Source organism: Tenrec ecaudatus, assembly GCF_050624435.1.
Source record: "Tenrec ecaudatus isolate mTenEca1 chromosome 10 unlocalized genomic scaffold, mTenEca1.hap1 SUPER_10_unloc_1, whole genome shotgun sequence".
NCBI lineage: Eukaryota > Metazoa > Chordata > Mammalia > Afrosoricida > Tenrecidae > Tenrec > Tenrec ecaudatus.
The window spans coordinates 3,740,734-3,765,020 of NW_027457623.1; positions in this window are offsets into that span (position 1 = coordinate 3,740,734).

Sequence of the window (24,287 nt, forward strand, 5' to 3'; positions counted from 1 at the left end):
GACTGTGTGGTGAACTTTAGGAGTGTTTTCCAGTCCAGTCTGTGGGGGCACCGAACCCTGACCACAAAGTCCACCTTTGGCATTCCCCGGGGACTTTGATGCTCCGTTTTCTTACTCTTCCGCTGCACTCTCTTAGTGTCATGCATCGAAGTGGCAGGATCAGTTCGGGCGCAGTTCCCACACTGTGTGTCCAGTGTTGTCCCCTCTAAGGCTATGGGTCTTTGAGGGACGTTTCTCATCGTGGGGCTGCCCATGTGGTCTTCTCTGTGGATTGGCTTCTCTGATTGGGAACATCATCCTCAAGGTGTATTGGGCCAGGGTGTGCTCCATTCTCCCCTCCTCCCCCTTGTTCTGCCCTGTGTTCTCTGATCAGATATGTCCCTCTCCGTGAGCTGCAGATCCGGTGCCATCCTGTGAAATACAATCTTTTGGGGCTGCAAGGATGTGGGGGGGTGGGTATCAGCTCAGATCTTTTGAGAGTCCAGGAGATATTGACTGCTCGATGGGCACAGTTCTGTGGGGCACCGTGCTCTTGGTCCAGACGCTGGTTGTGAATATGACTTTGTTGTTAACCAGTTGTGTGTCTCTGGGTCAACTCCCGTGTGTTTTTGAGTGAGTTTTCTAATCTGCAAAGTAAATGTACAGGATTATCCAGACTCCCATGTCAGCAAGTTATCGAGAGGGGTTAATCAGAGACTGTTTCATATAGTGTGTACCTGCGCGCCGCATTCTAGACCTGCGATGGCAATTATGAGCTCAGGATAGAGATGGTGTCCAGCAGGTAACATACGTGGCTCCATATTGAAACAGGAAGCCCACTGTGTAGATTTGGTCCTTCCGTTGATGGCCACCGGCCACCTAGTCTTCTCCCGCTATAACTGCTTCACTGGCTCAGCAGCTGAGCCAGAAGCCAGTGATATCATAACCAGGTGGCTAACTGGGCCAAAGGGCTGATAGATATTTGTTATCTTGTTGTCTTGGGAAACCCACCTACCCTCCATGCAAACCTTCTGGTGTGAGTTATCTGTGGAAGGAATCATAGGCTCACAGTAATTCACATCTTTCTTCTTGAAAATGTGCCCATATTCCTTTCTGAACCTGACAAGGTGGCCCCTGTGTCCACCAAGAAATTTACTGCCTGGCCTCCTACTTGGAGAGTTAGCCTGGGCTTTTGGCGGCGAAGTGAAACAGAGCCCTGACCCCTTCATTGAGCTTCTTCAAGCATTATTGTCTCTTGCTTGGGTCTTTCTACGTGCAGATGAGGCCCATCCACTCTAGTGGAGGGTCGTGCACCTCTCCTGGGGTTTTCAAGGCACTGATTTTTCCAGTGTCCTTCTTTCCTGCAGTAGGCACATTGGTCCTTCCCCATGGCTTGGCGGTGCCCAGAGGTTAGTCTCTCCGTGAGTGGGCCATGCTCTCCTTTTCCTGAGTCTCTGGGGTATCTCATGGCAATTACGATTATTTTAGCTAGCTTCTTTGTCTCTGTCGTGCTAGGGTCATCTCTGTTGGTATACACTCAATGAGCCACTTGTACCAAATCGCTAAGATTTTTCCCTTCAAACCCTTCCCACTTCTTTGTCATGTCTGAGGCAGACTGACTGAGTAATAAAGGCAGTACTTATTGCCCTCCTGTTTTCAGTGCCTCCGGGCCGTTAGGGGTATAAAGCCCGTAGGCTTCCCTCAGCCACTCTAGAAAGGCAGGCGGACATTCTCTTATAGGAACCTGAAAATTCTCACTGACCTTAGATAAATTCATAGGTTTCCTAGCTCTTCTGCAGAGGGTCATGTAAGAGCAATGGTTGATACCTGGTAAAGCCCTCTGGGCCTTGCTAGGAATTGAGATCCCACATTGTTGGTGTAGTGGCCAAAAGAGTTTCTCTCAAGTGGGGAGTGCCCGCTCGCTGACCATCAGGTTCACTGACTGCTTACTGTCTGGAAGGGCTACCCTCCTCCGTTGTGAACAGCACCTGGAGAAGTTGTTGGCAAGCATTCCAGGTGGGCTGATGAGTATGGAAGTCATACCAGTACTAGTGTGTGTGGGGGGCTGCTTGTTAGGGGTGGGGGTGAATTTGGGGGGCCGGTGGGGGAGGGAGTGACTCAATAAGGGCCTGTTAGAAGTTTTCTATTTCTGGACCCTAGAAACCTTATGGGGCGGGGGTTGAAAGAAAGGGTTTGAAGCCAGCTCTCCCACTCCCAGAGTTCTCCTGCAAAATGGGATAAAGCCGATTAGGGGAGAGTGATGGGGAGCGGAGGGGAGGGGAGGGGAGGGGAGGGGAGGGGGGAGGGGTAGGGGAGGGGAGAAGGGTAGGGGAGGGGAGAGGTGAGGGAAGGGAGGGGTGAGGGAGGGGAGGGGTGGGGGAGGGGAGGGGCGGGGGAGGGTGATGGGGAGGGATGGCCTCCACCTATGTGGTTTTGGGAACTTGGACCGTTTGTTTTTCCGGTCCTTCCATGTTTCCTGAAACCTTGGAAACAAGGGCCCTTTCTTTGCAGGAGGGAGTAAGTCTTTTGTATTTGCAGGCTTCTTAGTGGCAATGTCAGCCCACACTTGAAGTAACGGGATCAGATCGGGATAACCTGGTTCCCTTTAACCATAACTATGAACTCTTAGTAATAGGGGATGGGAAAACTAGTCTTGCGTGGGTCAATCAGGGACTCCTTCTGCCCCATCACTTTTAAACAAATTGTAGAGTCTCCAAGCTTTTGGGTTGAAACCACATCCTCTTGGTGAATGCCGAGAGCAGGGGTCCTCAAACTACAACCTGTGGGCCACATGCAGACAGCCGAGGACGTTGATCCTTTCTGCCGGGTGTATGTGCCCCATTTATTTTTTTTTGAACTTCAAATCAAGATGTGCAGTGTGCACATGAATTTGTTCGTAATATTTGTTTTTTTAAACTATAGTCTTTCCTTCAAAAGGCCTGAGGGATAGTGAACTGGCCCCTTGGGTAAACAGTTTAAGGACCCCTGCCCTAAGGTATCCTGGACTTAGGGGTTATTAATCTCCCAGCCCTGAAACATCCCTGAACATTCTACGCGTTGTAGGAGGCACCATGGGAATTTGGACCCCGGGTAATTTACAAGCCTTTACTCCAATTGAACCCAAGAAAATTCAAAATGGCTTAGGCAGTTACTCTATTTTGGTCACTTTTGACTCGTCCTGCACTAGCCCATTATTTCCATTTAACTCTATAACGCGAAGCATGATGTTTTCATAACATTAAAAATGTATATATTAATACATATATATATATTTATAACTATGAAAGTCCACAACAAAAAGAAAATTTTTTCCCAAAATTAAAATTGAAGCGTTATAGGGTTAAAAAGAAGGATGGGTCTTATCAGCGGGTCCAAGAGCTTAGCATCATAAATGAATCAGTGATCCGACTGCACCTAGTAGTGCCCAAACCTGTGCCCTCCTAGGGGAAAATGTGAATGCTTTTATCCCTCTTCCTGTACTTCCAATGAACAAACACACATGTCTGGTAATCCTAAGATTATTTTTGTTTCCTGTGACACTCACCTAATTTCAAGGCCACTGCCACCTCACAAGCTTAGCCTTGTCGTAGTCAAACTGTTCACCTTTTAGACCGTTTGTTTTTCTCAGAAGTTATGGGGTGATTAAAGCTTCTGAACCAAGTGTGCCAGGTCCACGATTACCATCTCCTGGACCACCTCAACCTTATCCATCCTGGATAAAGTTGCCCTCAATGGACAACCCCTCCCAGCAGTGTAGGAAGGGTATGGACCCAAAGCCCCACTTCGCCCGTTTTGCCAGCAGGAAGTAGCTAGAGATGTCGTCGCCCAGTACCCCAAAGATTTGGGTCCATATCTCTTCAGGGGGGCAAATGTTAGGTAGCTATGCTAGGGACTGGGGCATCCGTTATGCATGCCCATAGGGCCAAGATAAGAGCCCAGTTAGGAGAGGCACCCTGTGCATGCTCAGAGGTCCAGATTTCTGGCCATGAAGGGGAGGTCACCTGGGTGGTTCCTGTACCTGGATTGACCAATCTAGGCCATGTAAATTCAATTCAGCCACTGGGGTCGGCCAGACTTGCCCATCACGCCTCCCTAACGCTCATAAAACTCTCTTGAGTGCAGACCAGGCTTCTGCATGATTTCTCTCTCACTCAGGAAGGCTCTTTGGAGGCAGCTGTGCTGCACATGAGTGGCTGGTGGATACTGTTCAGATGCATGGCTTTCTGCTTGCAAGGGTTTTTGTCTCAGCTGACTGTAAGGGAGGAGGTAGTACGTCTGGATCACAGAGTATCCATGTCCACAAACGAGGCTGCTCATTCCACAGTCCTGGAAGTGCTTTATGAAAACCCTCTGCTTTGCAATGTCACTCCTTGTAGATTAGAGTGGGAGGGGCTGGGACCAAGGTATGCTGCCTCTTACTCCCACTTGCAGGTTTCTGGATGCTGATTGTATCTCTTACAGCATCAGTTAGTGGGCTTGTTGTCTGCCTCAGGCTTTGTTCACGGAGATCCTCCAGCTAGTTGGTGGTGTGTGCGCATGAGCAGAGGCTTCCTGCCAATCCCCCATGAGTAGTAGAGCTCCCATGGTGTGGACTCCATGAAAGCCTTGCCCCAGGCAGCACGCTTACAAAGGAGGGTGGGCCCTGCAGGACAGAGGACCATTCCCCCTGTGGAATGGCCTCAGAGATCCACCTCCCTCTCTGGCCAGCTGCTGGGGCTGTGGGTCCTAAGCATCATGGCTGACTCAGTAATAGACACAGGGTGAGGCGACTCCAGTAGCTGTTTTGACTGGTCTAATCCAGCCTGAGATCATCCTTGCATGAGCCCTCTGCCAAGATTATTTTTGTTTCTTTTATGATCTTTTCATTAGTGGCTCCTACAACACTAACCACAATCCATAAATACATCAGCTGTTTGAAGCACATCTGTACATTAATTGCCCTCCTTATTCACAAAATATCCACTCTCCACCCAAGCCCCTGGCCTCAGCTCCTCATTTTTCCCCCCTCAATGCCCGCCACCCATCCCTCATCAATCCTTGGAAATGTACTAATTCTTTTGCCTTATCTTCACCCACCTTTCTTTTGAGGTCAATGAAGATCCTTGTAATCGGTTCCCACTTTCCATCCTGCCCTTCCTCCACCCTCCCAGTATCTCCACTCATAACACTGGTAAAGGGCCCATCCACTCTGGATTCCCCTTGTTTGAAATTCCTATCGGTACTAGAATACTTTCTCTAGTTTGGCCAGATTAGTATGGTAGAACTGGGATCATGATAGTGGGGCAAGAGAAAGCATTAAGAACTAGAGGAAAGTTGTGTTTCATCTTTGCTGTCTCATACCCTGTATTCTTTAATCTCCACTCTGAGATCCTTCTGTAAGGGGATGTCCAGTGCACTGCAAATAGGTTTTGGGTCTATACCCGGCAGTCCCCTCTCATTCTCCATGATAAGATTTTTTTGTTCTCATGATGCCTGTTGCCTTATCCCTTTAAAACTTTGTGATCACACAGGCTGGTATGCTTTCTCCATGTGGGCTCTGTTGCTTCAGAGCCAGATGGCTGTTTCTTTACCCTCAGGCCTTTAAGACCCCACACGCTATATCTTTAGGTAGCTGGACACCATCGGCTTTCTTCACCACATTTGCTTATGCAGCCGCTTTGTGGTCAGTGATTGTGTAGGGAAGGTGAGCATCTTAGAATGCCAATTTAATAGAACAGTGTTATTGCAATGAGGGAGTCCTTGAGCGGAGGCCCTATGTCCATCTGCTACCTTAATACTAAATCTATAAACATATGGACATAGATCTATTTCCTCATGCCCCTTTGTAAATATATGTACATATGTACATGCCTTTATTTAGACGTCTATAACTGGCCCTTGCTTCCCAGCTCACTCTTCTATACCCTTTGATTTTCCTCTTGTGCCCACTGACATGCTCAGTCTTCCTTTGGGTTTCAGTAATTCCTCTTGGTTACATTACCTTTGATCACGCCCTACCAGGCCTCCTACATCCCCCTCACTACCATTTTCCATCACTTGTTGTACCCTTGTCTCTGGGTTTCTTTACACCACTTCCTTTCCCCCCACCGTGCTCACTCCCATGCCCAATGGAAAGGGCCGGTCACATGTTTACTCCTCCAGATTGTTCATCCAGCCTCTCTTAATTAGACAGACCTGTAAAGGTAATAACATGCACAAAACAAGACTGAGCTAAACCAAGCAGCAAAAAGAAAAAAAAAACAAACAAAAATGAAAACAAAACCCAACCCAAATCCAATGACACTAAAAGAAAACAACACTAACCAGAAAGAAAAGTACAAGGACTGTGTGGTGAACTTTAGGAGTGTTTTCCAGTCCAGTCTGTGGGGGCACCGAACCCTGACCACAAAGTCCACCTTTGGCATTCCCCGGGGACTTTGATGATCCGTTTTCTTACTCTTCCGCTGCACTCTCTTAGTGTCATGCATCGAAGTGGCAGGATCAGTTCGGGCGCAGTTCCCACACTGTGTGTCCAGTGTTGTCCCCTCTAAGGCTATGGGTCTTTGAGGGACGTTTCTCATCGTGGGGCTGCCCATGTGGTCTTCTCTGTGGATTGGCTTCTCTGATTGGGAACATCATCCTCAAGGTGTATTGGGCCAGGGTGTGCTCCATTCTCCCCTCCTCCCCCTTGTTCTGTTCTGCCCTGTGTTCTCTGATCAGATATGTCCCTCTCCGTGAGCTGCAGATCCGGTGCCATCCTGTGAAATACAATCTTTTGGTGCTGCAAGGATGTGGGGGGGTGGGTATCAGCTCAGATCTTTTGAGAGTCCAGGAGATATTGACTGCTCGATGGGCACAGTTCTGTGGGGCACCGTGCTCTTGGTCCAGACGCTGGTTGTGAATATGACTTTGTTGTTAACCAGTTGTGTGTCTCTGGGTCAACTCCCGTGTGTTTTTGAGTGAGTTTTCTAATCTGCAAAGTAAATGTACAGGATTATCCAGACTCCCATGTCAGCAAGTTATCGAGAGGGGTTAATCAGAGACTGTTTCATATAGTGTGTACCTGCGCGCCGCATTCTAGACCTGCGATGGCAATTATGAGCTCAGGATAGAGATGGTGTCCAGCAGGTAACATACGTGGCTCCATATTGAAACAGGAAGCCCACTGTGTAGATTTGGTCCTTCCGTTGATGGCCACCGGCCACCTAGTCTTCTCCCGCTATAACTGCTTCACTGGCTCAGCAGCTGAGCCAGAAGCCAGTGATATCATAACCAGGTGGCTAACTGGGCCAAAGGGCTGATAGATATTTGTTATCTTGTTGTCTTGGGAAACCCACCTACCCTCCATGCAAACCTTCTGGTGTGAGTTATCTGTGGAAGGAATCATAGGCTCACAGTAATTCACATCTTTCTTCTTGAAAATGTGCCCATATTCCTTTCTGAACCTGACAAGGTGGCCCCTGTGTCCACCAAGAAATTTACTGCCTGGCCTCCTACTTGGAGAGTTAGCCTGGGCTTTTGGCGGCGAAGTGAAACAGAGCCCTGACCCCTTCATTGAGCTTCTTCAAGCATTATTGTCTCTTGCTTGGGTCTTTCTACGTGCAGATGAGGCCCATCCACTCTAGTGGAGGGTCGTGCACCTCTCCTGGGGTTTTCAAGGCACTGATTTTTCCAGTGTCCTTCTTTCCTGCAGTAGGCACATTGGTCCTTCCCCATGGCTTGGCGGTGCCCAGAGGTTAGTCTCTCCGTGAGTGGGCCATGCTCTCCTTTTCCTGAGTCTCTGGGGTATCTCATGGCAATTACGATTATTTTAGCTAGCTTCTTTGTCTCTGTCGTGCTAGGGTCATCTCTGTTGGTATACACTCAATGAGCCACTTGTACCAAATCGCTAAGATTTTTCCCTTCAAACCCTTCCCACTTCTTTGTCATGTCTGAGGCAGACTGACTGAGTAATAAAGGCAGTACTTATTGCCCTCCTGTTTTCAGTGCCTCCGGGCCGTTAGGGGTATAAAGCCCGTAGGCTTCCCTCAGCCACTCTAGAAAGGCAGGCGGACATTCTCTTATAGGAACCTGAAAATTCTCACTGACCTTAGATAAATTCATAGGTTTCCTAGCTCTTCTGCAGAGGGTCATGTAAGAGCAATGGTTGATACCTGGTAAAGCCCTCTGGGCCTTGCTAGGAATTGAGATCCCACATTGTTGGTGTAGTGGCCAAAAGAGTTTCTCTCAAGTGGGGAGTGCCCGCTCGCTGACCATCAGGTTCACTGACTGCTTACTGGGCCTCTGTCTGGAAGGGCTACCCTCCTCCGTTGTGAACAGCACCTGGAGAAGTTGTTGGCAAGCATTCCAGGTGGGCTGATGAGTATGGAAGTCATACCAGTACTAGTGTGTGTGGGGGGCTGCTTGTTAGGGGTGGGGGTGAATTTGGGGGGCCGGTGGGGGAGGGAGTGACTCAATAAGGGCCTGTTAGAAGTTTTCAATTTCTGGACCCTAGAAACCTTATGGGGCGGGGGTTGAAAGAAAGGGTTTGAAGCCAGCTCTCCCACTCCCAGAGTTCTCCTGCAAAATGGGATAAAGCCGATTAGGGGAGAGTGATGGGGAGGGGAGGGGAGGGGAGGGGAGGGGAGGGGGTAGGGGTAGGGGAGGGGAGGGGAGAGGGGTAGGGGAGGGGAGAGGTGAGGGAAGGGAGGGGTGAGGGAAGGGAGGGGTGGGGGAGGGGAGGGGCGGGGGAGGGTGATGGGGAGGGATGGCCTCCACCTATGTGGTTTTGGGAACTTGGACCGTTTGTTTTTCCGGTCCTTCCATGTTTCCTGAAACCTTGGAAACAAGGGCCCTTTCTTTGCAGGAGGGAGTAAGTCTTTTGTATTTGCAGGCTTCTTAGTGGCAATGTCAGCCCACACTTGAAGTAACGGGATCAGATCGGGATATCCTGGTTCCCTTTAACCATAACTATGAACTCTTAGTAATAGGGGATGGGAAAACTAGTCTTGTGTGGGTCAATCAGGGACTCCTTCTGCCCCATCACTTTTAAACAAATTGTAGAGTCTCCAAGCTTTTGGGTTGAAACCACATCCTCTTGGTGAATGCCGAGAGCAGGGGTCCTCAAACTACAACCTGTGGGCCACATGCAGACAGCCGAGGACGTTGATCCTTTCTGCCGGGTGTATGTGCCCCATTTATTTTTTTTTTTGAACTTCAAATCAAGATGTGCAGTGTGCACATGAATTTGTTCGTAATATTTGTTTTTTTAAACTATAGTCTTTCCTTCAAAAGGCCTGAGGGATAGTGAACTGGCCCCTTGGGTAAACAGTTTAAGGACCCCTGCCCTAAGGTATCCTGGACTTAGGGGTTATTAATCTCCCAGCCCTGAAACATCCCTGAACATTCTACCCGTTGTAGGAGGCACCATGGGAATTTGGACCCCGGGTAATTTACAAGCCTTTACTCCAATTGAACCCAAGAAAATTCAAAATGGCTTAGGCAGTTACTCTATTTTGGTCACTTTTGACTCGTCCTGCACTAGCCCATTATTTCCATTTAACTCTATAACGCGAAGCATGATGTTTTCATAACATTAAAAATGTATATATTAATACATATATATATATTTATAACTATGAAAGTCCACTACAAAAAGAAAATTTTTTCCCAAAATTAAAATTGAAGCGTTATAGGGTTAAAAAGAAGGATGGGTCTTATCAGCGGGTCCAAGAGCTTAGCATCATAAATGAATCAGTGATCCGACTGCACCTAGTAGTGCCCAAACCTGTGCCCTCCTAGGGGAAAATGTGAATGCTTTTATCCCTCTTCCTGTACTTCCAATGAACAAACACACATGTCTGGTAATCCTAAGATTATTTTTGTTTCCTGTGACACTCACCTAATTTCAAGGCCACTGCCACCTCACAAGCTTAGCCTTGTCGTAGTCAAACTGTTCACCTTTTAGACCGTTTGTTTTTCTCAGAAGTTATGGGGTGATTAAAGCTTCTGAACCAAGTGTGCCAGGTCCACGATTACCATCTCCTGGACCACCTCAACCTTATCCATCCTGGATAAAGTTGCCCTCAATGGACAACCCCTCCCAGCAGTGTAGGAAGGGTATGGACCCAAAGCCCCACTTCGCCCGTTTTGCCAGCAGGAAGTAGCTAGAGATGTCGTCGCCCAGTACCCCAAAGATTTGGGTCCATATCTCTTCAGGGGGGCAAATGTTAGGTAGCTATGCTAGGGACTGGGGCATCCGTTATGCATGCCCATAGGGCCAAGATAAGAGCCCAGTTAGGAGAGGCACCCTGTGCATGCTCAGAGGTCCAGATTTCTGGCCATGAAGGGGAGGTCACCTGGGTGGTTCCTGTACCTGGATTGACCAATCTAGGCCATGTAAATTCAATTCAGCCACTGGGGTCGGCCAGACTTGCCCATCACGCCTCCCTAACGCTCATAAAACTCTCTTGAGTGCAGACCAGGCTTCTGCATGATTTCTCTCTCACTCAGGAAGGCTCTTTGGAGGCAGCTGTGCTGCACATGAGTGGCTGGTGGATACTGTTCAGATGCATGGCTTTCTGCTTGCAAGGGTTTTTGTCTCAGCTGACTGTAAGGGAGGAGGTAGTACGTCTGGATCACAGAGTATCCATGTCCACAAACGAGGCTGCTCATTCCACAGTCCTGGAAGTGCTTTATGAAAACCCTCTGCTTTGCAATGTCACTCCTTGTAGATTAGAGTGGGAGGGGCTGGGACCAAGGTATGCTGCCTCTTACTCCCACTTGCAGGTTTCTGGATGCTGATTGTATCTCTTACAGCATCAGTTAGTGGGCTTGTTGTCTGCCTCAGGCTTTGTTCACGGAGATCCTCCAGCTAGTTGGTGGTGTGTGCGCATGAGCAGAGGCTTCCTGCCAATCCCCCATGAGTAGTAGAGCTCCCATGGTGTGGACTCCATGAAAGCCTTGCCCCAGGCAGCACGCTTACAAAGGAGGGTGGGCCCTGCAGGACAGAGGACCATTCCCCCTGTGGAATGGCCTCAGAGATCCACCTCCCTCTCTGGCCAGCTGCTGGGGCTGTGGGTCCTAAGCATCATGGCTGACTCAGTAATAGACACAGGGTGAGGCGACTCCAGTAGCTGTTTTGACTGGTCTAATCCAGCCTGAGATCATCCTTGCATGAGCCCTCTGCCAAGATTATTTTTGTTTCTTTTATGATCTTTTCATTAGTGGCTCCTACAACACTAACCACAATCCATAAATACATCAGCTGTTTGAAGCACATCTGTACATTAATTGCCCTCCTTATTCACAAAATATCCACTCTCCACCCAAGCCCCTGGCCTCAGCTCCTCATTTTTGCCCCCTCAATGCCCGCCACCCATCCCTCATCAATCCTTGGAAATGTACTAATTCTTTTGCCTTATCTTCACCCACCTTTCTTTTGAGGTCAATGAAGATCCTTGTAATCAGTTCCCACTTTCCATCCTGCTCTTCCTCCACCCTCCCAGTATCTCCACTCATAACACTGGTAAAGGGCCCATCCACTCTGGATTCCCCTAGTTTGAAATTCCTATCGGTACTAGAATACTTTCTCTAGTTTGGCCAGATTAGTATGGTAGAACTGGGATCATGATAGTGGGGCAAGAGAAAGCATTAAGAACTAGAGGAAAGTTGTGTTTCATCTTTGCTGTCTCATACCCTGTATTCTTTAATCTCCACTCTGAGATCCTTCTGTAAGGGGATGTCCAGTGCACTGCAAATAGGTTTTGGGTCTATACCCGGCAGTCCCCTCTCATTCTCCATGATAAGATTTTTTTGTTCTCATGATGCCTGTTGCCTTATCCCTTTAAAACTTTGTGATCACACAGGCTGGTATGCTTTCTCCATGTGGGCTCTGTTGCTTCAGAGCCAGATGGCTGTTTCTTTACCCTCAGGCCTTTAAGACCCCACACGCTATATCTTTAGGTAGCTGGACACCATCGGCATTCTTCACCACATTTGCTTATGCAGCCGCTTTGTGGTCAGTGATTGTGTAGGGAAGGTGAGCATCTTAGAATGCCAATTTAATAGAACAGTGTTATTGCAATGAGGGAGTCCTTGAGCGGAGGCCCTATGTCCATCTGCTACCTTAATACTAAATCTATAAACATATGGACATAGATCTATTTCCCCATGCCCCTTTGTAAATATATGTACATATGTACATGCCTTTATTTAGACGTCTATAACTGGCCCTTGTTTCCCAGCTCACTCTTCTATACCCTTTGATTTTCCTCTTGTGCCCACTGCCATGCTCAGTCTTCCTTTGGGTTTCAGTAATTCCTCTTGGTTACATTACCTTTGATCACGCCCTACCAGGCCTCCTACATCCCCCTCACTACCATTTTCCATCACTTGTTGTACCCTTGTCTCTGGGTTTCTTTACACCACTTCCTTTCCCCCCACCGTGCTCACTCCCATGCCCAATGGAAAGGGCCGGTCACATGTTTACTCCTCCAGATTGTTCATCCAGCCTCTCTTAATTAGACAGACCTGTAAAGGTAATAACATGCACAAAACAAGACTGAGCTAAACCAAGCAGCAAAAAGAAAAGAAAAACAAACAAAAATGAAAACAAAACCCAACCCAAATCCAATGACACTAAAAGAAAACAACACTAACCAGAAAGAAAAGTACAAGGACTGTGTGGTGAACTTTAGGAGTGTTTTCCAGTCCAGTCTGTGGGGGCACCGAACCCTGACCACAAAGTCCACCTTTGGCATTCCCCGGGGACTTTGATGCTCCGTTTTCTTACTCTTCCGCTGCACTCTCTTAGTGTCATGCATCGAAGTGGCAGGATCAGTTCGGGCGCAGTTCCCACACTGTGTGTCCAGTGTTGTCCCCTCTAAGGCTATGGGTCTTTGAGGGACGTTTCTCATCGTGGGGCTGCCCATGTGGTCTTCTCTGTGGATTGGCTTCTCTGATTGGGAACATCATCCTCAAGGTGTATTGGGCCAGGGTGTGCTCCATTCTCCCCTCCTCCCCCTTGTTCTGCCCTGTGTTCTCTGATCAGATATGTCCCTCTCCGTGAGCTGCAGATCCGGTGCCATCCTGTGAAATACAATCTTTTGGTGCTGCAAGGATGTGGGGGGGTGGGTATCAGCTCAGATCTTTTGAGAGTCCAGGAGATATTGACTGCTCGATGGGCACAGTTCTGTGGGGCACCGTGCTCTTGGTCCAGACGCTGGTTGTGAATATGACTTTGTTGTTAACCAGTTGTGTGTCTCTGGGTCAACTCCCGTGTGTTTTTGAGTGAGTTTTCTAATCTGCAAAGTAAATGTACAGGATTATCCAGACTCCCATGTCAGCAAGTTATCGAGAGGGGTTAATCAGAGACTGTTTCATATAGTGTGTACCTGCGCGCCGCATTCTAGACCTGCGATGGCAATTATGAGCTCAGGATAGAGATGGTGTCCAGCAGGTAACATACGTGGCTCCATATTGAAACAGGAAGCCCACTGTGTAGATTTGGTCCTTCCGTTGATGGCCACCGGCCACCTAGTCTTCTCCCGCTATAACTGCTTCACTGGCTCAGCAGCTGAGCCAGAAGCCAGTGATATCATAACCAGGTGGCTAACTGGGCCAAAGGGCTGATAGATATTTGTTATCTTGTTGTCTTGGGAAACCCACCTACCCTCCATGCAAACCTTCTGGTGTGAGTTATCTGTGGAAGGAATCATAGGCTCACAGTAATTCACATCTTTCTTCTTGAAAATGTGCCCATATTCCTTTCTGAACCTGACAAGGTGGCCCCTGTGTCCACCAAGAAATTTACTGCCTGGCCTCCTACTTGGAGAGTTAGCCTGGGCTTTTGGCGGCGAAGTGAAACAGAGCCCTGACCCCTTCATTGAGCTTCTTCAAGCATTATTGTCTCTTGCTTGGGTCTTTCTACGTGCAGATGAGGCCCATCCACTCTAGTGGAGGGTCGTGCACCTCTCCTGGGGTTTTCAAGGCACTGATTTTTCCAGTGTCCTTCTTTCCTGCAGTAGGCACATTGGTCCTTCCCCATGGCTTGGCGGTGCCCAGAGGTTAGTCTCTCCGTGAGTGGGCCATGCTCTCCTTTTCCTGAGTCTCTGGGGTATCTCATGGCAATTACGATTATTTTAGCTAGCTTCTTTGTCTCTGTCGTGCTAGGGACTCTCTGTTGGTATACACTCAATGAGCCACTTGTACCAAATCGCTAAGATTTTTCCCTTCAAACCCTTCCCACTTCTTTGTCATGTCTGAGGCAGACTGACTGAGTAATAAAGGCAGTACTTATTGCCCTCCTGTTTTCAGTGCCTCCGGGCCGTTAGGGGTATAAAGCCCGTAGGCTTCCCTCAGCCACTCTAGAAAGGCAGGCGGACATTCTCTTATAGGAACCTGAAAATTCTCACTGACCTTAGATAAATTCATAGGTTTCCTAGCTCTTCTGCAGAGGGTCATGTAAGAGCAATGGTTGATACCTGGTAAAGCCCTCTGGGCCTTGCTAGGAATTGAGATCCCACATTGTTGGTGTAGTGGCCAAAAGAGTTTCTCTCAAGTGGGGAGTGCCCGCTCGCTGACCATCAGGTTCACTGACTGCTTACTGGGCCTCTGTCTGGAAGGGCTACCCTCCTCCGTTGTGAACAGCACCTGGAGAAGTTGTTGGCAAGCATTCCAGGTGGGCTGATGAGTATGGAAGTCATACCAGTACTAGTGTGTGTGGGGGGCTGCTTGTTAGGGGTGGGGGTGAATTTGGGGGGCCGGTGGGGGAGGGAGTGACTCAATAAGGGCCTGTTAGAAGTTTTCAATTTCTGGACCCTAGAAACCTTATGGGGCGGGGGTTGAAAGAAAGGGTTTGAAGCCAGCTCTCCCACTCCCAGAGTTCTCCTGCAAAATGGGATAAAGCCGATTAGGGGAGAGTGATGGGGAGGGGAGGGGAGGGGAGGGGAGGGGGTAGGGGTAGGGGAGGGGAGAGCGGTAGGGGAGGGGAGAGGGGTAGGGGAGGGGAGAGGTGAGGGAAGGGAGGGGTGAGGGAGGGGAGGGGTGAGGGAGGGGAGGGGTGGGGGAGGGGAGGGGCGGGGGAGGGTGATGGGGAGGGATGGCCTCCACCTATGTGGTTTTGGGAACTTGGACCGTTTGTTTTTCCGGTCCTTCCATGTTTCCTGAAACCTTGGAAACAAGGGCCCTTTCTTTGGAGGAGGGAGTAAGTCTTTTGTATTTGCAGGCTTATTAGTGGCAATGTCAGCCCACACATGAAGTAACGGGATCAGATCGGGATATCCTGGTTCCCTTTAACCATAACTATGAACTCTTAGTAATAGGGGATGGGAAAACTAGTCTTGCGTGGGTCAATCAGGGACTCCTTCTGCCCCATCACTTTTAAACAAATTGTAGAGTCTCCAAGCTTTTGGGTTGAAACCACATCCTCTTGGTGAATGCTGAGAACAGGGGTCCTCAAACTACAACCTGTGGGCCACATGCAGACAGCCGAGGACGTTGATCCTTTCTGCCGGGTGTATGTGCCCCATTTATTTTTTTTTTGAACTTCAAATCAAGATGTGCAGTGTGCACATGAATTTGTTCGTAATATTTGTTTTTTTAAACTATAGTCTTTCCTTCAAAAGGCCTGAGGGATAGTGAACTGGCCCCTTGGGTAAACAGTTTAAGGACCCCTGCCCTAAGGTATCCTGGACTTAGGGGTTATTAATCTCCCAGCCCTGAAACATCCCTGAACATTCTACCCGTTGTAGGAGGCACCTTGGGAATTTGGACCCCGGGTAATTTACAAGCCTTTACTCCAATTGAACTCAAGAAAATTCAAAATGGCTTAGGCAGTTACTCTATTTTGGTCACTTTTGACTCGTCCTGCACTAGCCCATTATTTCCATTTAACTCTATAACGCGAAGCATGATGTTTTCATAACATTAAAAATGTATATATTAATACATATATATATATTTATAACTATGAAAGTCCACAACAAAAAGAAAATTTTTTCCCAAAATTAAAATTGAAGCGTTATAGGGTTAAAAAGAAGGATGGGTCTTATCAGCGGGTCCAAGAGCTTAGCATCATAAATGAATCAGTGATCCGACTGCACCTAGTAGTGCCCAAACCTGTGCCCTCCTAGGGGAAAATGTGAATGCTTTTATCCCTCTTCCTGTACTTCCAATGAACAAACACACATGTCTGGTAATCCTAAGATTATTTTTGTTTCCTGTGACACTCACCTAATTTCAAGGCCACTGCCACCTCACAAGCTTAGCCTTGTCGTAGTCAAACTGTTCACCTTTTAGACCGTTTGTTTTTCTCAGAAGTTATGGGGTGATTAAAGCTTCTGAACCAAGTGTGCCAGGTCCACGATTACCATCTCCTGGACCACCTCAACCTTATCCATCCTGGATAAAGTTGCCCTCAATGGACAACCCCTCCCAGCAGTGTAGGAAGGGTATGGACCCAAAGCCCCACTTCGCCCGTTTTGCCAGCAGGAAGTAGCTAGAGATGTCGTCGCCCAGTACCCCAAAGATTTGGGTCCATATCTCTTCAGGGGGGCAAATGTTAGGTAGCTATGCTAGGGACTGGGGCATCCGTTATGCATGCCCATAGGGCCAAGATAAGAGCCCAGTTAGGAGAGGCACCCTGTGCATGCTCAGAGGTCCAGATTTCTGGCCATGAAGGGGAGGTCACCTGGGTGGTTCCTGTACCTGGATTGACCAATCTAGGCCATGTAAATTCAATTCAGCCACTGGGGTCGGCCAGACTTGCCCATCACGCCTCCCTAACGCTCATAAAACTCTCTTGAGTGCAGACCAGGCTTCTGCATGATTTCTCTCTCACTCAGGAAGGCTCTTTGGAGGCAGCTGTGCTGCACATGAGTGGCTGGTGGATACTGTTCAGATGCATGGCTTTCTGCTTGCAAGGGTTTTTGTCTCAGCTGACTGTAAGGGAGGAGGTAGTACGTCTGGATCACAGAGTATCCATGTCCACAAACGAGGCTGCTCATTCCACAGTCCTGGAAGTGCTTTATGAAAACCCTCTGCTTTGCAATGTCACTCCTTGTAGATTAGAGTGGGAGGGGCTGGGACCAAGGTATGCTGCCTCTTACTCCCACTTGCAGGTTTCTGGATGCTGATTGTATCTCTTACAGCATCAGTTAGTGGGCTTGTTGTCTGCCTCAGGCTTTGTTCACGGAGATCCTCCAGCTAGTTGGTGGTGTGTGCGCATGAGCAGAGGCTTCCTGCCAATCCCCCATGAGTAGTAGAGCTCCCATGGTGTGGACTCCATGAAAGCCTTGCCCCAGGCAGCACGCTTACAAAGGAGGGTGGGCCCTGCAGGACAGAGGACCATTCCCCCTGTGGAATGGCCTCAGAGATCCACCTCCCTCTCTGGCCAGCTGCTGGGGCTGTGGGTCCTAAGCATCATGGCTGACTCAGTAATAGACACAGGGTGAGGCGACTCCAGTAGCTGTTTTGACTGGTCTAATCCAGCCTGAGATCATCCTTGCATGAGCCCTCTGCCAAGATTATTTTTGTTTCTTTTATGATCTTTTCATTAGTGGCTCCTACAACACTAACCACAATCCATAAATACATCAGCTGTTTGAAGCACATCTGTACATTAATTGCCCTCCTTATTCACAAAATATCCACTCTCCACCCAAGCCCCTGGCCTCAGCTCCTCATTTTTCCCCCCTCAATGCCCGCCACCCATCCCTCATCAATCCTTGGAAATGTACTAATTCTTTTGCCTTATCTTCACCCACCTTTCTTTTGAGGTCAATGAAGATCCTTGTAATCGGTTCCCACTTTCCATCCTGCCCTTCCTCCACCCTCCCAGTATCTCCACTCATAACACTGGTAAAGGGCCCATCCACTCTGGATTCCCCTTGTTTGAAATTCCTATCGGTACTAGAATACTTTCTCTAGTTTGGCCAGATTAGTATGGTAGAACTGGGATCATGATAGTGGGGCAAGAGAAAGCATTAAGAACTAGAGGAAAGTTGTGTTTCATCTTTGCTGTCTCATACCCTGTATTCTTTAATCTCCACTCTGAGATCCTTCTGTAAGGGGATGTCCAGTGCACTGCAAATAGGTTTTGGGCCTAAACCCGGCAGTCCCCTCTCATTCTCCTTGATAAGATTTTTTTGTTCTCATGATGCCTGTTGCCTTATCCCTTTAAAACTTTGTGATCACACAGGCTGGTATGCTTTCTCCATGTGGGCTCTGTTGCTTCAGAGCCAGATGGCTGTTTCTTTACCCTCAGGCCTTTAAGACCCCACACGCTATATCTTTAGGTAGCTGGACACCATCGGCATTCTTCACCACATTTGCTTATGCAGCCGCTTTGTGGTCAGTGATTGTGTAGGGAAGGTGAGCATCTTAGAATGCCAATTAAATAGAACAGTGTTATTGCAATGAGGGAGTCCTTGAGCGGAGGCCCTATGTCCATCTGCTACCTTAATACTAAATCTATAAACATATGGACATAGATCTATTTCCCCATGCCCCTTTGTAAATATATGTACATATGTACATGCCTTTATTTAGACGTCTATAACTGGCCCTTGCTTCCCAGCTCGCTCTTCTATACCCTTTGATTTTCCTCTTGTGCCCACTGCCATGCTCAGTCTTCCTTTGGGTTTCAGTAATTCCTCTTGGTTACATTACCTTTGATCACGCCCTACCAGGCCTCCTACATCCCCCTCACTACCATTTTCCATCACTTGTTGTACCCTTGTCTCTGGGTTTCTTTACACCACTTCCTTTCCCCCCACCGTGCTCACTCCCATGCCCAATGGAAAGGGCCGGTCACATGTTTACTCCTCCAGATTGTTCATCCAGCCTCTCTTAATTAGACAGACCTGTAAAGGTAATAACATGCACAAAACAAGACTGAGCTAAACCATGCAGCAAAAAGAAAACAAACAAAAATGAAAACAAAACCCAACCCAAATCCAATGACACTAAAAGAAAACAACACTAACCAGAAAGAAAAGTACAAGGACTGTGTGGTGAACTTTAGGAGTGTTTTCCAGTCCAGTCTGTGGGGGCACCGAACCCTGACCACAAAGTCCACCTTTGGCATTCCCCGGGGACTTTGATGCTCCGTTTTCTTACTCTTCCGCTGCATTCTCTTAGTGTCATGCATTGAAGTGGCAGGATCAGTTCGGGCGCTGTTCCCACACTGTGTGTCCAATGTTGTCCCCTCTAAGGCTATGGGTCTTTGAGGGACGTTTCTCATCGTGGGGCTGCCCATGTGGTCTTCTCTGTGGATTGGCTTCTCTGATTGGGAACATCATCCTCAAGGTGTATTGGGCCAGGGTGTGCTCCATTCTCCCCTCCTCCCCCTTGTTCTGCCCTGTGTTCTCTGATCAGATATGTCCCCCTCCGCGAGCTGCAGATCCGGTGCCATCCTGTGAAATACAATCTTTTGGGGCTGCAAGGATGTGGGGGGGTGGGTATCAGCTCAGATCTTTTGAGAGTCCAGGAGATATTGACTGCTCGATGGGCACAGTTCTGTGGGGCACCGTGCTCTTGGTCCAGACGCTGGTTGTGAATATGACTTTGTTGTTAACCAGTTGTGTGTCTCTGGGTCAACTCCCGTGTGTTTTTGAGTGAGTTTTCTAATCTGCAAAGTAAATGTACAGGATTATCCAGACTCCCATGTCAGCAAGTTATCGAGAGGGGTTAATCAGAGACTGTTTCATATAGTGTGTACCTGCGCGCCGCATTCTAGACCTGCGATGGCAATTATGAGCTCAGGATAGAGATGGTGTCCAGCAGGTAACATACGTGGCTCCATATTGAAACAGGAAGCCCACTGTGTAGATTTGGTCCTTCCGTTGATGGCCACCGGCCACCTAGTCTTCTCCCGCTATAACTGCTTCACTGGCTCAGCAGCTGAGCCAGAAGCCAGTGATATCATAACCAGGTGGCTAACTGGGCCAAAGGGCTGATAGATATTTGTTATCTTGTTGTCTTGGGAAACCCACCTACCCTCCATGCAAACCTTCTGGTGTGAGTTATCTGTGGAAGGAATCATAGGCTCACAGTAATTCACATCTTTCTTCTTGAAAATGTGCCCATATTCCTTTCTGAACCTGACAAGGTGGCCCCTGTGTCCACCAAGAAATTTACTGCCTGGCCTCCTACTTGGAGAGTTAGCCTGGGCTTTTGGCGGCGAAGTGAAACAGAGCCCTGACCCCTTCATTGAGCTTCTTCAAGCATTATTGTCTCTTGCTTGGGTCTTTCTCGTTGCAGATGAGGCCCATCCACTCTAGTGGAGGGTCGTGCACCTCTCCTGGGGTTTTCAAGGCACTGATTTTTCCAGTGTCCTTCTTTCCTGCAGTAGGGACATTGGTCCTTCCCCATGGCTTGGCAGTGCCCACAGGTTAGTCTCTCCGTGAGTGGGCCATGCTCTCCTTTTCCTGAGTCTCTGGGGTATCTCATGGCAATTACGATTATTTTAGCTAGCTTCTTTGTCTCTGTCGTGCTAGGGTCATCTCTGTTGGTATACACTCAATGAGCCACTTGTACCAAATCGCTAAGATTTTTCCCTTCAAACCCTTCCCATTTCTTTGTCATGTCTGAGGCAGACTGACTGAGTAATAAAGGCAGTACTTATTGCCCTCCTGTTTTCAGTGCCTCCGGGCCGTTAGGGGTATAAAGCCCGTAGGCTTCCCTCAGCCACTCTAGAAAGGCAGGTGGACATTCTCTTATAGGAACCTGAAAATTCTCACTGACCTTAGATAAATTCATATGTTTCCTAGCTCTTCTGCAGAGGGTCATGTAAGAGCAATGGTTGATACCTGGTAAAGCCCTCTGGGCCTTGCTAGGAATTGAGATCCCACATTGTTGGTGTAGTGGCCAAAAGAGTTTCTCTCAAGTGGGGAGTGCCCACTCGCTGACCATCAGGTTCACTGACTGCTTACTGGGCCTCTGTCTGGAAGGGCTACCCTTCCTCCGTTGTGAACACCACCTGGAGAAGTTGCTGGCCATCAGTCCAGGTGGGCTGATGAGTATGGAAGAAATACCAGAACTAGTGTGTGTGGTGGGCTGCTGGTTGGTGGTAGGTGTGAGTTTGGGGGGCCGGTGGGGGAGAGAGTGACTCAATAAGGGCCTGTTAGAAGTTTTCTATTTCTGGCCCTTAGAAACCTTATAGGGCTGGGGTGGATCCAAAGGGTCTGAAGCCAGCTCTCCCTCTCCCAGAGTTCTTGTGCAAAATGAGATAAAGCTGATTAGGGGAGAGAGATCGGGAGGGGAGGGGAGGGAAAGGAAGGGAGAAGAGGGGGTGGGGGAGGTGGGCGTGGAGGGATGGCCTCCACATATGTGGTTTTGGGAACTTGGACCGTTTGTTTTTCCGGTCCTGCCATGTTTCCTGAAACCTTGGAAACAAGGACCCTTTCTTTGAGGGATGGAGTAAGTCTTATATTTGCAGGCTTCTTCGTGGCAATGTCAGCCCACACTTGAATTAAAAGAATCAGATCGGGATGTCCTGGTTCCCCTTAACCATAACTATGAACTCTTAGTAATAGGGGATGGGAAAACTAGTCTTGCATGGGTCAATCAGGGACTCCTTCTGCCCCATCACTTTTAAACAAATTGTAGAGTCTCCAAGCTTTTGGGTTGAAACCACATCCTCTTGGTGAATGCCTATAGCAGGGGACCTAAAACTACAACCTGTGGGCCACATGCAGACAGCCGAGGACATTGATCCTTTCTGCCGTTTGTATGTGCCCCATTTATTTTTGAGCTTCAAATCAAGATGTGCAGTGTGCACATGAATTTGTTCGTAATTTTTTTTTAACCTATAGTCTGTCCCTCCAATGGCCTGAGGGACAGTGAACTGGCCCCCTGGGTAAACAGTTTCAGGACCCCTGCCTTAAGGTATCCTGGACTTAGGGGTTATTAATCTCCCAGCCCTGAAACATCCCTGAACATTCTACCCATTGTAGGAGGCACCATGGGAATTTGGACCCTGGGTAATTTACAAGCCTTTACTCCAATTGAACCCAAGAAAATTCAAAATGACTTAGGCAGTTACTCTATTTTGGTCACTTTTGACTCTTCCTGTACTAGCCCATTATTTCCATTTAACTCTATAACGTGGAGCATGATGTTTTCATAACATATAAAAATGTATATATTCATATATATATATTTATAACTATGAATGTCCACAACAAAAATAAAATAATATTTTCCCCAAATTAAAATTGAAGTGTTATTGGGTTAAAAAGGAAGATGGGTCTTATAAGCGAGTCAAAGACCTTAGCATCATAAATGAATCAGTGATCCCACTGCACCTAGTAGTGCCCAAACCTGTGCCCATCTAGGGGAAAGTGTGAATGCTTTTATCCCTCTTCCTATACTTCCAATGAACAAACACACATGTCTGGTAATTCTAAGATTTTTTTTGTTTCCTGTGACACTCACCTAATTTCAAGGCCACTGCCACCTCAGAAGCTTAGCCTTGTCGTAGTCAAACTGTTCACCTTTTCTACCGTTTGTTTTTCCCAGAAGTTATCGGGTGACTAAAACTTCTGAACCAAGTGTGCCAGGTCCACGACTACCACCTCCTGGACTACCTCAACCTTATCCATCCTGGATAAAGTTGCCCTCAATGGACAAACCCTCCCTGCATTGTAGGAAGGGTATGGACCCAAAGCCCCACCTCGCCGGTTTTTCCAGCAGGAAGTAGCTAGAGATGTTGTTGCCCAGTAGCCCAAAGATTTGGATCCATATCTCTTCAGGGGGGCAAATGTTAGGTAGCTATCCTAGGGACTGGGGCATCCGTTATGCATGCCCATAGGGCCAAGATAAGAGCCCAGTTAGGAGAGGCACCCTGTGCATGCTCAGAGGTCCAGGTTTCTGGCCATGAAGGGGAGGTACACCTGGGTGGGTCCTGTACCTGGATTGACCAACCAAGGCCATGTAAATTCAACTCAGCCACTGGGGTTGGCCAGACTTGCCCACCATGCCTCACTAACGCTCATAAAACTCACTTGAGTGACAGACCAGGCTTCTGCTTGATTTCTCTCTCACTCGGGAAGGCTCTTTGGAGGCAGCAGGGCTGCACATGAGTGGCTGGTAGATACTGTTCAGATGCTTGTCTTTCTGCTTGCAAGCGTTTTTGTCTCAGCTGCCTGGAAGGGAGGAGGTAGTACGTCTGGATCACAGAGTATCCATGTCCACAAATGTGGCTGCTCATTCGACAGTCCTGGCAGTGCTTTATGAAAACCCTCTGCTTTGCAATGTCACTCCTTGTAGATTAGAGTGGGAGGCGCTGGGACCAACGTATGCTGCCTCTTACTCCCTGTTGCAGGTTTCTGGATGCTGATTGTATCTCTTACAGCATCAGTTAGTGGGCTTGCTGTCTGCCTCAGGCTTTGTTCACGGAGATCCTCCAGCTAGTTGGTGGTGTGTGCGCATGAGCAGAGGCTTCCTGCCAATCCCCCATGAGTAGTAGAGCTCCCATGTTGTGGACTCCATGAAATCCGTGCCCCAGACAGCACGCTTACAAAGGAGGGTGGGCCCTGCAGGACAGATGACCTTTCCCCCTGTGGAATCGCCTCAGAGACCCAGGTCCTTCACTGGCCAGCTGCTGGGGCTGTGGACCCTAAGCTTCATGCCTGACTCAGGAATAGACACAGGGTGAGGAGACTCCAGTAGCTGTTTTGTCTGGTCTAATCCAGCCTGAGATCATCCTTGCATGAGCCCTCTGCCAAGATTATTTTTGTTTCTTGTATGATATTTTCATTAGTGGCTCCTACAAAACTAACCACAATCCATATATACAACAGCTGTTTGAAGCACATCTGTACATTAATTGCCCTCATTATTCTCAAAATCTCCACCCTCCACCCAAGCCCCTGACCCCAGCTCCTCATTTTTCCCCCCTCAATGCCCGCCACCCATCCCTCATCAATCCTTGGAAATGTACTAATTCTTTTGTCATATCTTCACCCACCTTTCTTTTGAGGTCAATGAAGATCCTTGTAATCGATTCCCACTTTCCATCTTGGCATTCCTTCACCCTCCCAGTATCTCCACTCATAACACTGGTCCTAAAGGGCCCATCCACCCTGGATTCCCCGTGTTTGAAATTCCTATCTGTACTAGAATACCTTCTCTAGTTTGGCCAGATTAGTATGGTAGAACTGGGATCATGATAGTGGGGCAAGAGGAAGCATTAAGAAATAGAGGAAAGTTGTGTTTCATCTTTGCTGTCTCATACCCTGTATTCTTTAATCTTCTCTCTGAGCTCCTTTTGTAAGCGGATGTCCAGTGCACTGCAAATACGTTTTGGGTCTATACCCGGCAGTCCCCTCTCATTCTCCATGATAAGA